The sequence below is a fragment of the Ambystoma mexicanum genome, chromosome 12 (genome assembly GCF_040938575.1).
Source record: "Ambystoma mexicanum isolate Mex_15411 chromosome 12, UKY_AmexF1_1, whole genome shotgun sequence".
Taxonomy (NCBI): Eukaryota; Metazoa; Chordata; class Amphibia; order Caudata; family Ambystomatidae; genus Ambystoma; species Ambystoma mexicanum.
This window is the reverse complement of record NC_090936.1, coordinates 1,059,842,723-1,059,856,083: the sequence shown is the minus strand read 5'-3', so window position 1 is coordinate 1,059,856,083 and position 13,361 is coordinate 1,059,842,723. Positions and strand designations below refer to the sequence as shown.

At 43.4% G+C, this 13,361-nt stretch overlaps 1 protein-coding gene across 1 annotated transcript in view; it reads left to right on the top strand.

The window, feature by feature from the left end:
• Positions 1–1,970: 1,970 nt before the first annotated feature.
• LOC138514242 (kinesin-like protein KIF2C) overlaps positions 1,971–13,361 on the top strand; it is a 166,760-nt gene continuing 155,369 nt past the window's right edge. The window contains exon 1 of the transcript XR_011281901.1: positions 1,971–2,285. The gene's annotated coding sequence lies outside the window, so the exon portion shown is untranslated. The remainder of the gene's footprint in view (positions 2,286–13,361) is intronic.

Sequence of the window (13,361 nt, the reverse complement as noted above, 5' to 3'; positions counted from 1 at the left end):
TTTCAAAAACCGTTTTTATTTGCACACACATGCAAAGGCCGTTTTTTGTTTTCAAGGTTTAAAAATCCTGTTTCTCATATGACGGGGATCGTTGATTCCTCCTTTTGTAAATTAAAATTCTGCTTATCCATTGGTAGTGAAAGGTAGGCCCCTTTCCACATGGCTCTTTAATTTTACTTGAAAAACAAAAACAAATGCCAAATGTTTGTGTTTAAAATCTTGCTATTCATGTGAAAGGGACTTCTGTTTGGGGCCTTTAAATGCACCCCCACACTAGTCCTTGTAGTCCCCCCCCCCAAAACTGGGTGCTTTGCAAATTCCTTCAACTGCCTTTGCAGCTTTTCAGCCCTTCGCACCTTTTAAATGTGCACCATTTATTTTTAATCGTTAGTTATAATGGATATGCTTGCTCTGCTAAGTTCTTAACAAGCTTGCTTTAAAATTCAGCCAGGCTTAGGAAAGAACACTTTTCTTCTTTACTCATAGGCATAGGGGTTTCTTCTCCCCACTGCTGCAAATTGGATGACCAAAGTGTTCAACCACATGAGCTCAAAAATTAGACTTGCTTCTAAGATTAAATCCTTCCTCTTTACTCGAACAACGCATCCAACCTGGTGGCATGTTCCTCCCTTCCTTCCCAAACACCAAGACAGAACAATGCACTTCGAGCAGCTCTCAGCATCCACAAACGTGAGCATATCGCCCCTGCAAGAAGAAAGGCCCATTGGCTCACCATTCGCAAACGGATTCTCTTCAAACCCCTGTCAACTACACACACACACACACATCTCTCGAACGTGGCACCCACTTACCTGTCAAAGAAAATCACAAAAGCCAATTCGTCCAGACCTACTATCTCGTCCAACCCAAATTCAAACGGACAAAAGCAGGAGGTTCTAGCTTCCCGACTGTCGCCGCCAAACAATGTAACCTACTCCCACCTGCCTTGTGTGCTGAGCAATCATACTGGGCCTTCTGTGAATCATGGCGGTTTGCATAAACTTTGATCTGAAAACTCCTGATCTGTTAGCTGGCTGTATTTTTTGCAAGTAACTGGTTCATGTAACAGCGCCTTAATGCCCTTGGATTTAGCGTGCTTTATAAATGGAAAAATAAATATCCTACTACACCAAGGTTCCTGGGAGGGCTTTGAGGAGGTGGCTTTTCGCCTGTTGGAAGACGGCTGCCGCGGAATCTAGCCTGAATGGCATTCTGCTGTAGAAGTGATGTGTACATTGTGTGATAAACGATGCGTTTACAGTCTTCTTTTAAGGGTGTTTTTTGATGCGCTGTGGAAGTCGTAATCGGATCTGCCGTGGGAACGATCTGCCGTGGGAACACAGTTCAACATTTCTGTGATAACTGGAATAGGGAATTTGTGTAGTAAAATATTTTCATTTAAATCCCAGCCTGTAGACCCTTGGGCAACATAAGGACTTATCCATTCGCCCAACTCTATGGGTTTGATGCCCTCCATTGCAAATCGGAGTAATTCCCATTTATACACCGTCTCTCAAAGTCAGTGGAATGCCTCTAACTTTGTGACTGAAAGGTATTGCCCACTATTTGAGATTTGTTTTATGAACATACCGCTTTAGTTTAACAATCTCGGCACAAAGCACTTCAGGAAACATATTGGGCTACATCTCTGGGCCAAATTGTATCTATTCATGGCAATATCCGTATTGATCGGGTATTAACTATCCAGTTGCTTGAGCGCCAGCTTGCACGTGCCAGTGCCCCTTACCCATCTCTGTCTCTAGCGAGGCATTTCCCTAAACTCCCCTTTATCCTTGCGGGCCAAGTTCGTCGTCAGTTCCTCCGCGTTTAGATGAGGTTTCCAATATTCCCATAATGCCCATGGAATTGCTGGCCGTGGTTCCCCTGCGTGTGGTAGAAAACGTTCCGGTGAATTGTTAGTTTTCACGGCGGCTTGTATGACGAATAGTGCATCTGGTCTGTTGGTCCAGGGAGTTGGCCACAATACTGTTGCTTCACAAGTAGCAGGTTTGTATAGAAATGGGTGGTCTAGTCCATCCTGCCAACAAGGGGCGCTAACAGACCAATATTGACCGACTGCAGTCAGCACCGGTTTTAATGTCTGAAAATGAACAGAAATTCCGTAGAAAGCCAGGCGTCATAATCCTTTGTACCAGCAGGTGGCGCGGATGTCACAGTGATGCTAGATTGAAGGCCGTTAATGTGCATCTGACGTGACCGCGCTCAAACGACTGGTACCCAGCAGCGGTGCTCGGAGGGAGTTCTTTGGGGTCTTGGGGTGCGTGGTGAGTATTCGTTCTTTCAGTCCACCTTGCGCTAGCTCGAGAGATGCCACTCGCGAGCGTCTGGCTGGCAAACTGGGGTGTAACGGTGTTTTGACACAGGACACATACTAGTGCACTTCCAAATTGTAATACTTACTGCTGTTGAAAGTCTGCCCCCACCCCGTGCAGATTACTCTTTTGTGGTGTGCAAGAAAGGACACCTTTGTGATAGCGGACCACTGCAAGGTCGTTGAGGTAGGCTCTGTTTTTGTCGCCAAAGTATAGTAACCACTAGACCTGGGGGAGCCAGGGAATTCATGGGTAGGGATGAGCCTGGAGGTCAGGCCTGGCTCTAGGAGTCAAGAGCGCGGCCATACAAATCCTGGGATTGAATTAGGGGTGTACCCAGTAGTAAATACCAAATAGTTGGCCTAAGTATTCGGCCGGGGCGGAGTAGTAAGCTCAATAGTAATGTACTGCTACAAATGTGTCAATATATGTATAGAAATATTCCTTTTGAAATATAAACATAGGAAAATTGCATTAATTGGTCCTGCAAAATAACAGATGGGAGGAACTCGATATAGCTGTACTATATATAAAATTGATTTCATTCACAGTGCCACCCTTCAAAGAGCTATGCAGCAGTAATGTTGAATATATATAAACGGCATTACACAAGTGTGTTGGAAGATGCACACTGCCCCTAGAAACAACAAAGAAGCATTGGCAAAGCCAACAGTTTGGGCTTTTGTTAGGCATGGGAAAGGCACTTGCCAGGCACTGCCATTGTGATATTCACTGGCTATTGATGGTTGCAGTTGCAAAATGAGGCGAGTACCTAGGCATATAAAGGCAGTGTATAACAAGCCAAAACTATTGGCTTCGCCAGTGCTTGTTTTAACAGGACTTGAGTGAAGGGCATGCAGAGTGCTTATAAATCAAAGCTGTAACTAAGCTTCAGAAGGAGTTTCATTATTGCTTGCTTTCATTGCCTAATAAGAAGTCCCGGTGAGTCCCGCTTTGCCGCTACACGCTGCTGCAGTCTGCCCTGCTCTCCTCTGGACTTTGGATTTTTGTGGACTACAACGCCCAGCAGGCTTTGTGCTGGTCCCTGTTGGAGGCGGGCCTACATAAGCCTCGAGCCGCGCGCACCGCGCGCGCGCACCCGAGCGAGTCCCGGTGAGTCCCGCTTTGCCGCTAGACGCTGCTGCAGTCTGCCCTGCTCTCCTCTGGACTTTGGATTTTTGTGGACTACAACGCCCAGCAGGTGAAATCGACTTCCAAGAAAGCCCATTTCTGTGTGTTTTCTTTTACTCTTTACACAAGGCGGACTATATATTACTCATACCTTGTTTATATTTACCTAGACTTTGTGCTGGTCCCTGTTGGAGGCGGGCCTACATAAGCCTCGAGCCGCGCGCACCCGAGCGAGTCCCGCTTTGCCGCGGCGCCGCTTGGGGCTCACAGTAGAACTCAGCGTTTTGTTTACTATTGTTGCTGTGTTCACTCACTCACTCAGCTATTTCGTAACTACTGAGCTGCTAGTTATTACTTTAGCTGAAAAATGACTCAGCCACTTTACTCACTACGGACTGGAATGCCAGTAAAATCTGCAACAGATGAATTCAACCCCTTGAAATCGAAGGAACGGACTAAATCTTTAAAAAGCTTTTTTTCTCGAAATTGCTCCACTCCAAAACAGTTGGCCTCGGGTCCGCCTCCAGCGAACCCATCAAAGGATTTAACTACGGCGGACACTCATAACTGTTTCTTGGGCCAGTCAACAAGAGGGATGAACCTGTTATGCCCTGCTAACCAGGTGGGAAAATGTCATGCCGTTGAAGGAGTTGTTTGCCCAAATGCAGTAGAGTTAACTGATTTGTCTTTACAATCGCCTGAGTGTGAAATGCTGTATTTGGCCACTTCAAATAATATAACCTCAAATGATATAATTACAATACCAATAAGTGGTCAGACTCTTGATCATAAAAACCCCAATAAAGACAAAACGGACATAGTGGTAATTGATTTAGACTCCATGCATACTAGTTACTCAGCGCAAAATATTTCAGAAAAATTATCTTTCTCCCCAAAAATGTTTTCTAATGTTAGTATCGAAGAGTCTAACTCTTCCTCATCATTTCTTGACCCCACCCCAAGGCACACATTAAACAGAGAATCTCAAATCAGGGAAATTATTCCTAGAACTCGCAGTCCCCTCAGATGGGTAATAGAATTGTGGGTCTAGCACTAGAAGCTATGAACACAACTATGAACACACTAGTGAAATTGTTCGAATAACTTAATGAAAAGCTAAATACACAAAGTGCACAGATTACATCTATTATGGCATGGCAAGCCGCTGTTCAATTGCCTAATCCAAAAGACATTCATTCGGTTGAATCTAAATCCACTTCTCCCATTAGAATCAAGCACTATGACAAGGCATCATCTCCTTTTAATGCTGGTCACAATCGAGAAGAGTCTCGCCCCAACGTGGAGATTCATGTTTCTTATGTAGTGCCCTTTTTCCAAAAAATTATTTTTGACCCAATGGCTTCTGTGACTGGAGAATTGAATTCTCTGCCACCTTGTGCAGAGCTAAGCAATAAGCCAATTTACACAATTTTTGCTAAACCTGCTAAGAGCGGAATGCCCGCTACAAAACCTATAAATCAAGACCTAGGTAAACTAAACCAAAAAACAATTGTAGCTCCGGAAAAAAAGAAATCCAAAAACATAAAAACTAGAAAAGGGGACGTTTCAAATTCTGCAAAACAGTTTATTAATGCACTTACCACCCCAAGTCAAAAAAATAACAAGTTGTCTACTGCCATTACAAAAAAATATGTACTTTTGAATCAAAAGCGGAGAGCGAGAGGAGGAAATGTAAATTCTCTGTCTAACCCTTTACCTCACTCACCTCTAGATGGTTTAGTGGAAGCCATTGAGAGTCATCACTCTTCGATACCCATTGCACCGGTGATTCCCCCTACGATCGATATTGTCCCTTCCAGTGAGTCTACTAGCTCAACTGCCCCTAAGGAGCAAGCCTCTAGACAAGCAGAAATTAAAAGGGCGGTTGAAGCCTACATGGCCAATTTTGTGCAAGTTCCCATATTGGGAGCCAAACAAATAGTCCCTGTACCACATGTGACCTCTGAAACCATTCCTAATGACCGCGTCCCACCCCCACTGAATGATTGCTATAAGGCTTGCTCTAATGTTCCCAAAGCAATTCACTCTGGTGAGGAAGTTAGAAGAGGTGGCAATCCAATTCAAAAAAACAAATTTGAGGATGCTTCATCGGAGAGTTATGGGCTAGAAATAGCCGAAATGGTGCGAGCACTATTACCAAAAACTCAACCGAAGATTACAGCACAACCAATAGTCAAATTCCAACAAGTACCTGTCCCAGAGAAAAATCAACCTAAACCTCTGGCAAGGGATAATAACTTGAATTCACTGATTATTGGATGTCGCCCAGCTCCTCATCCACAATTCCTCTTAAACAGAAAAAGTATTCTTGAGATCTTTTCTGATATAGATGAGCTTGAGGATGTGAGTTCAGCCGACATTGAACAAGTAGAATTTATTGAAAAAAACATTCTAACAATCAGTTGCATTAAATTGCGATCTCGTTTAGTTCACAATATTATATGGTCTGCTAAAAATCAACTTTTTGATATGGGTTTTTTGATTACCCCCGGCTCGTCATTGACGAATGAACTCCACAGGGACCCTTCACAGGAGGCTGCTGCAGTGGTTATCTCGGGAAATGGAGAGTGTATCTCAATGCAATTGTAAATGCAACTGTGTATCAAATAGTTAACTAAGCCAACAATCACCTGCCAAGTTAATACTCCTTGCCTCCTGGAACTCTTGTGGTCACTCCCATTTGTTTAACAACTATAGTACAGACCTTAATCAGTTTGACATAATTATGTTGCAAGAAACCATGCTTACCAACTCTCCAATTTGGCAAGGACATACTATACACTTTACCCCTGCTGTACGCGGCGAAAAAGGTCGGCCGATGTCTGGTCTTCTAACTGCCATCAAAATTAGTTCTACCATTGAACTTATGTCAACCTATTCTTCAAATGCATTCATGCAACTAACCATTATTTCTGTTTGCTCAATGTCATATGCTTTAATTAATATCTATTGGAACCATGTTAACATTACTGATGAACTCTTTTTTAAGGAAATGATTTGTATGTTGGACTTTATTGTGATGTCTCCAGAAATAGTACATACCATAATTGCTGGAGACCTTAATGTGCATCTTCTTTCCGCACGAGTCCCATTGGAAAATTCTAGACTAATCCAATGGGAAGACTTGATGTCCTCACGGGGTTTTTGTATGTTAAATGGAGCTTGTGAAGGAGATGTTCCACCAAGTCACACGTGGCAAAGGGGTGTGCGAAGAGCTACTATTGATTACATATATGTTGACTCAAAGTTGTTCATGAGTGGAGTAACTTTTAAGGTCTTGCCTCGCAGTGACAGTGATCATTTGCTTCTAACTAGTCACTGGACAACTTCCTTGGCAACACCACTAAAGCATGCAGCTACTTACTCTGAAGTGCTTAGTGCAAACTCTCAGCTAAATCGAATTAAATGGTATGACACAAAAATACAACGTTACACTAGTTCATTAGTGGCAGCATTTACCCACTCATGACTAAGCAGCTCTCATCCAAACGTTTGCTATTATGACCTCATGCAGGACTTCATCCCAAGGAGTCAAGACCCCAAACGACAAACAGCCTTGAGAAACCATGTATTTAATATATTGGTAAAAAAGAAAAAAACTGAGTTTCGTACACAAAAGCGAAAAGCTAACCTTCTTCCTCCTAAATATAGAATCCCAGTTTTGACTCGTATCAAAACAAAATATCGAAACTGGAGGCGCTATTACCGAGCAAACCTCTATCAAAAAGATGGAGAGAATGTTATCCATGACTCGGAATCAAAATACAGCTCAAATGTGGTCCACACTAAATTTAGTTTCATCTAACCCTCAAACACTGATACAGTCGCATAATGTATCCGAAAAAAGTTGGATTGCACATTTTACCAGAATATATGCGCGACCTATAACATCACCTGCGGGGCCTCACTTTGGAAAGATTATGCCATTTCACCTCAATTTCACCAAAGGTGATATATTGCATATTATTTCTACACTGAGTGAATCCAAGGCTCCAGGATTAGATGGGCTTTCGAATAAAACATTTAAGAGTAATCCGAATTTATGGGCAGAGGCCTTATTTCAGATCTTTCAAAATATTATTGTTACACAAACTATTCCTGCTACATGGAGACACTCTATAATTATACCACTGTTTAAGAAAGGCGATTGTCAGCAGCCTCAAAGTTACCGTCCGATTGCTATACTAGATGCTCCAGGCAAATTGTTTTGTCGGATTATTTTGCGAGAGTTCAATGATTGGACGCAGCAGAAATTCAAAAGAGACCCTTTCCAGTCTGGGTTCATTAAAGGAATTGGCACTGCTCCAAACATGCTTGCACTTAATCTGATCAAGCAAAAATATGTTAATGAAAATCGCAATCTTTATGTTGCCTTTGTTGACTTCAGTATTGCATTCGATTCAATTGATCGGCATCTACTATTTCAAAAACTCCATCAACACGGGTGTCCCTCCTCAATTCTCTAAAACTCTTGCATTCCCACACCTCTTTGCAGGTGAGATTATCTTTAGAGGGGCTCCTTACAGCTATTATTCCAACTGAGCGAGGCTTAAAGCAAGGGTGTATCCTTGCGGCTACATTATTTAATTTTTTCCTGTTAGACATCGGTATGAAACTTGAGAATACAATCTCCGATTCACCTAAGCTAGGCATTCAGAAAGTTACATGGCTGCTTTACGCCGATGACCTGGTATCACTGTCATGTTCACCCTATGGTCTTCAAAACCTGCTAAATAAATTGCAAGAGTATGTTCTTGAGAACAATTTAACTATTAACCTTGAAAAAACTCAAATTGTGTGTCACAAATCAGCAATCAAAAAAACTTGTAGATTTACCTGGTCTTTGCATAATCAAGAGTTACTCGTAGTGCCTTACTACAAGTATCTAGGTCTTCCATTTTCAGAAGTATTGAACGATGATATATATCGTGTTACACTTGATGCAAAAAATCGCTCGCTAATATCGCAAGCCAAAATTTTAATGTTTAAATACGGCAAATTCACACTAACTCACGTAATTGCCTTTTTCCAGCAAAAAGTAACTCCCATTCTAATCTATGGAGCAGAGACTGTAGCTCCAAAGCCAAGAACTTTTTGGGACCGTCTTGAATCTCAATTTTGGAAAGGTTTGTTGAGATTGCCACAATCGACCCCAATCCCAATGATTCGTTATGAACTGGGACTAATCTCCATATTTTGTCAAGTTTTATGGAAATTTTGCTCATTTTATCGGAAATGTTTAATTGGTGCATCGTCTCACAATATCCTGGGTGTGTTGGCTAACCATTTGATAACCTCCAAATTGAAATTCCCAGAGAAATGGTCTGAATGTGTATTAGACATACTAGTTAAGGCTGACATCTCAATAGAATTATTGTGGATGAATCCAACTAAGGCAAAATTAAAACTGCACCACCATGACTGGATAAACACGCGCCAACAATGCTTAGAATATGTAGATTGCGACTTGGTAAAGTATTCGCACAAAAAAATGCGTAGTCCAGAGTCATATCTAATTAAATGTCCTTCAAGCTATATGAGAACCCAGTTGATGCGCATTCGGCTAAATTTGTGTTTAACAAGACAGTTCTTGGGAAGGAGACATCTGGTGCCCCAAGATCAAACCTTTTGTAGATACTGCCTTAACTACCAAACAATTGAGACTTTGTCACTTAGTGGTTGAGTGCCCAGCTCTGAAATATGTGAGGTACAAATTTTTTCATGCAAAATGTAACTTCTACATAGAATATTCTATTGAAAAAACTTGGAATTACTTACTGACTAGCGCGAATTCCTCTGTTCAAATTGCGTTAGTTCAATTTGTTAATCATGTGATCCCTGATCAATCAAGCTAAGAATGCAAGATTTTGTAAAACTATATATTTGTACATTTTAATTTTACCTTTTGTATCAAATTAATTTTATTCAGATTTATAATGTATGAAACTATTGTTGATGTAAACTACTCTGTTTGAAAGGTTGAATTATTCAGCCAAATCAATAAAAAAAAAAAAATAAGAAGAAATTCGGTAGGGAAGTGGGGCTGTGTGCGAGCTTTCAGTGAAAACGTATCTTTTTTTATTTTTTTTTAATTGAATTTAGGTGAAATTAATCAACTTTTTCAATTACAAAAAACTATTCATCAATCATATTATACAAAATAAAACAGCAAGAAAGCATATAACAATCGATTAAAACAATTACCTTAAACTGAAGGCAAAAGCTAAAGTACAGTAATTTCAGGTCATTAACCCAAAGTGTTAAATTCAAAAGCAAAATCAATAAACATCAATAGCCCTTAGTTATCACAGCTAAATATTAAAACTCAATATTTTTTAACAATTAAATGAAACACACACGAGGGAACATCAAAAAGAAAGAACAATAAAATAAACCTAGGATGTTATGATGTTTCACTGTTACTCCGTCCCACTTGGAACGGAGAATATTATTTCCCCACGTTCCACCACGGAACGCGACACCATTCCCCTACTGACTGCCCCAGCCTCCGGGGGCTGTAAAATAAAGCTCGTAATCACTTACCCTCAGCGTCAGAAATTATTTCAATTGGCGATGAGGCCCTTTTTCCTTTGGACACCCCGGCCCCCGGAGCTCCCCTGCCAGTGTTCCGGCTATCCTCCAGCGACGGCCCGGCGGTCCCCCAGCGGCTCTCCCTTCCTGCCGCCTCCGCCGCCTCCCCAGCCTTGCTATCTTGAGGGGGAAGGGGCCGCCCGGCAGGCACCAGGTGCAGGAAACAGCGAAAGCAGGTACCGATTTCCTCCTATATTTTGCCATAAATCACCTTGGGCCGCGAGCGCTCTGAGCGCATCATTCGAGCACCAGCCAACGGCCGTTTGAGGAAAGGACCTCACTACGTGCCCTGCGTGCGGCCATTTTGCCTGGGCCAGCCCCTGTTCCTACGCCATAGACGTCATCAGCTGTCCTCGGCGACCGCAGCAAGGCCGCGCACCACGGCGCCCCCATGGGCTGCAGTGAGCAGTGAAAGCGTTCCCACGCCCTATGTCATCAGCTGTCCACGGCGCCCCCATAGGCTACAGGGGGCAGTGAATCTTATAGTCAGTTATATAAGCTCCGCTTGGCACAACAAAAAAAAAACAAAAAAAAAAGAAAGTATAAAAGTAGCACGGCACTGTGCCAAGACGCATTTTTTCAGTAAATACATTGAGATTGAAGGTGGTGTCACCCTTACACGGTGCCAGAGCACACATCGCTGTCGGCACTGCCCAGAAATTTGGCTCTAGAGCACAAGCACACCAGCCAACCATGGAGAAGACAAAGGAGATACCAGCCGTTTAGTGATGCTATAACCTGATCATCACTATACCATAGCACACATCACATCGCTGTCTCCCCAACCTTCCTCCACCAGCAGCACAGTTCGACCGCGGAGCCTTCATCATCCTCACCAGCCACCATGCAGAACGTGCCGCACCCCACTAAATTTCTTCCCTGCCCTGGAACCCCAAGCTGCCCCTGGGAGCAGTGGCTTGACAGCTTCCAAATATATCTCAGGGCCATTGTCAGAAGTAAATTTAGCGATGACCTTAAGGAAGCAACCCTCCTGAACTGCATAGGAACCGAGGGTCTGAGGTTATTCAGGGCACTCCCAGAGCCAGACGGTGCAAGTGGAGACGGCAATCGAAAGTTTGACACCGCATTGACCAAGCTCACTAAGCACTTCGGCAGCAAGACAAACGTGGTGCTAGAAAGATATAAGTTCTTTTCTCGGAAACAAAACGAAAGGTGAGTCTGTCGACGCATACCTAGCTTCCCTCAGAGTACTGATGTCTACGTGTGAATTCACAGGTGTCAGTGACGAGTACTTGAGAGACCAGTTTGTCCTTAATGTGGCGGATCCCCGCATACAGTAAAAACTATGGCAAACAAAAATCCCTCGCTGGACCAAGCCACTGAAATAGTGAGGAGCATGGAATTTGGGGACCGTTGTATGAAGGAGAGACTGGTCTTGAAAGAGGGTGTTAGTGTTGAAGTGAAGTCTGTGGAAGGCAGTTCTGACTACGACCAAGACGGGGCATTAGTAGCAGCTGTGAAAAGCGCTCCTCAAAGTACCAGAAGAAATTCCAGAAGGGGGAGAGCATCACTTTACGACAATCAAAACCCCACGTGCTGTCAGAAGTGCGGATGGTATAAACGCCACGATGCTGGGAAGATGTGCCCCGCCAATAATGTTGAATGCTACAAGTGTGGCCAGTTAGGCCATTTTGCCAAACCCTGCCGAAACACCCGAGGGAGACCACGTAGATCTGGCAACAGCAGCAGACAACCCATCAACAGATATGGGTCAGTGAAAAGAGTGGACTATGATCAAATGTCAGACAGCTTGCTATCTGTCAATCAGACATACCCACAGGTACAGATCCTCACGGTCACTTCCTTCCAAGAGTCGAATGGTCCATGGGTTAACATGTATGTCAACGACATACCCTTGAGAGTAATGGTAGACACAGGGTCCCCCTATGCCATGGTGGATCTTGAAACCTTTGTAAAAGTGCTTTCTGGCAAAGTCCATGATCTACGGAGCTCTTTGGTAAGAGCCACAGGGTATGGAAAAACGCCCACTGACGACATGGGATACACGTGGGTCAAGCTCAAGTTTCATGACAGACAAACATACTGCAAGTTGTTTGTAGCCAAAAACGGGTCCTCTGTAGTAGGATGGGAAGAGCAGGCAGCCCTCCAAGTGAGAATCCACCCCGGGGAAGATATCCCTGTACTGAGTGTGTTCAAAAACGATGCTGACATCAAAGCTAATTTGGCTGAACAATTCCCCAAAGTGTTCTGCGATAAAATCGGATTGCTCAAGGGCTTCCAGCACAGAATAATATTGAAAAGAGGTGCTGTTCCTGTGGTCCATCGAGTGCGTGGAGTACCTTTTGGGACCAAAGCAGCAATTAAGGACGAACTCACACGTCTATGCAATGAGAACATTATACAACCCAGAGAGTTCTGAATGGCTTGCCCCCATCGTCCTAGTAAAGAAACCTGACAATTCCATACGCATGTGCGTTGACCTAAGGGACCTAAACAAAAACATATGGGTGAACAGACACCCACTTCCCAACATAACGGAACTTCTCTCGACCATGGAACCGGCAAGTTTTTTAGCACCTTACACCTCTCGTCGGCATACCACCAGATTGCCTTAGTTGACAGTTCAAAGGCCCTCACCTCCTTCGTCACACCTTTGGGAGCATACATGTTCAACAGAATGCCATTCGGGCTTGCTTTGGCCGCGTCAGTATTCCAGAGACTCATGTCACATCTTTTTGGAGGCATTGATGGGGTACGATGCTTCCAATACGATATTCTTATATCAGCCAAAACCGAGGGAGATCACGATGCCAAGCTAATGGGCGTGTTACGGATAATCCAAAGAAGTGGACTCACCCTCAAATTAGAGAAATGCAACATAGTGCAGTCAAGTCTCCTATCTTGGCCATTCCATCGATGCTAGAGGCATCCGTCCCAAGAAAAAACTATTAGACACAATATTGAGCTTTGCTGAACCCACCAACAAAGACCAGTTGAAAAGTTTTTTAGGAATGACGGAGTACTACTCCAAATTCGTGAGTAACTATGCCAACAGGACGGAAAACATGAGGAAACTCATGAAGGAGAGTAACAGATTTGAATGGTCCATAGATTGCAAAAACGAATTTGAGAACCTCAAGTCCGACATCAACCGAGCTCCAGCCCTAAGCATGTTTGATTATAAAGCCAAGACAATAGTATCAGTAGATGCCAGTAAGATCGGCCTTGGTGCAGTACTAGAACAACAGAAGGGCAACATCGTCACCATCGCATTTGCATCGAGAGTACTAAGAGGTGCTGAAT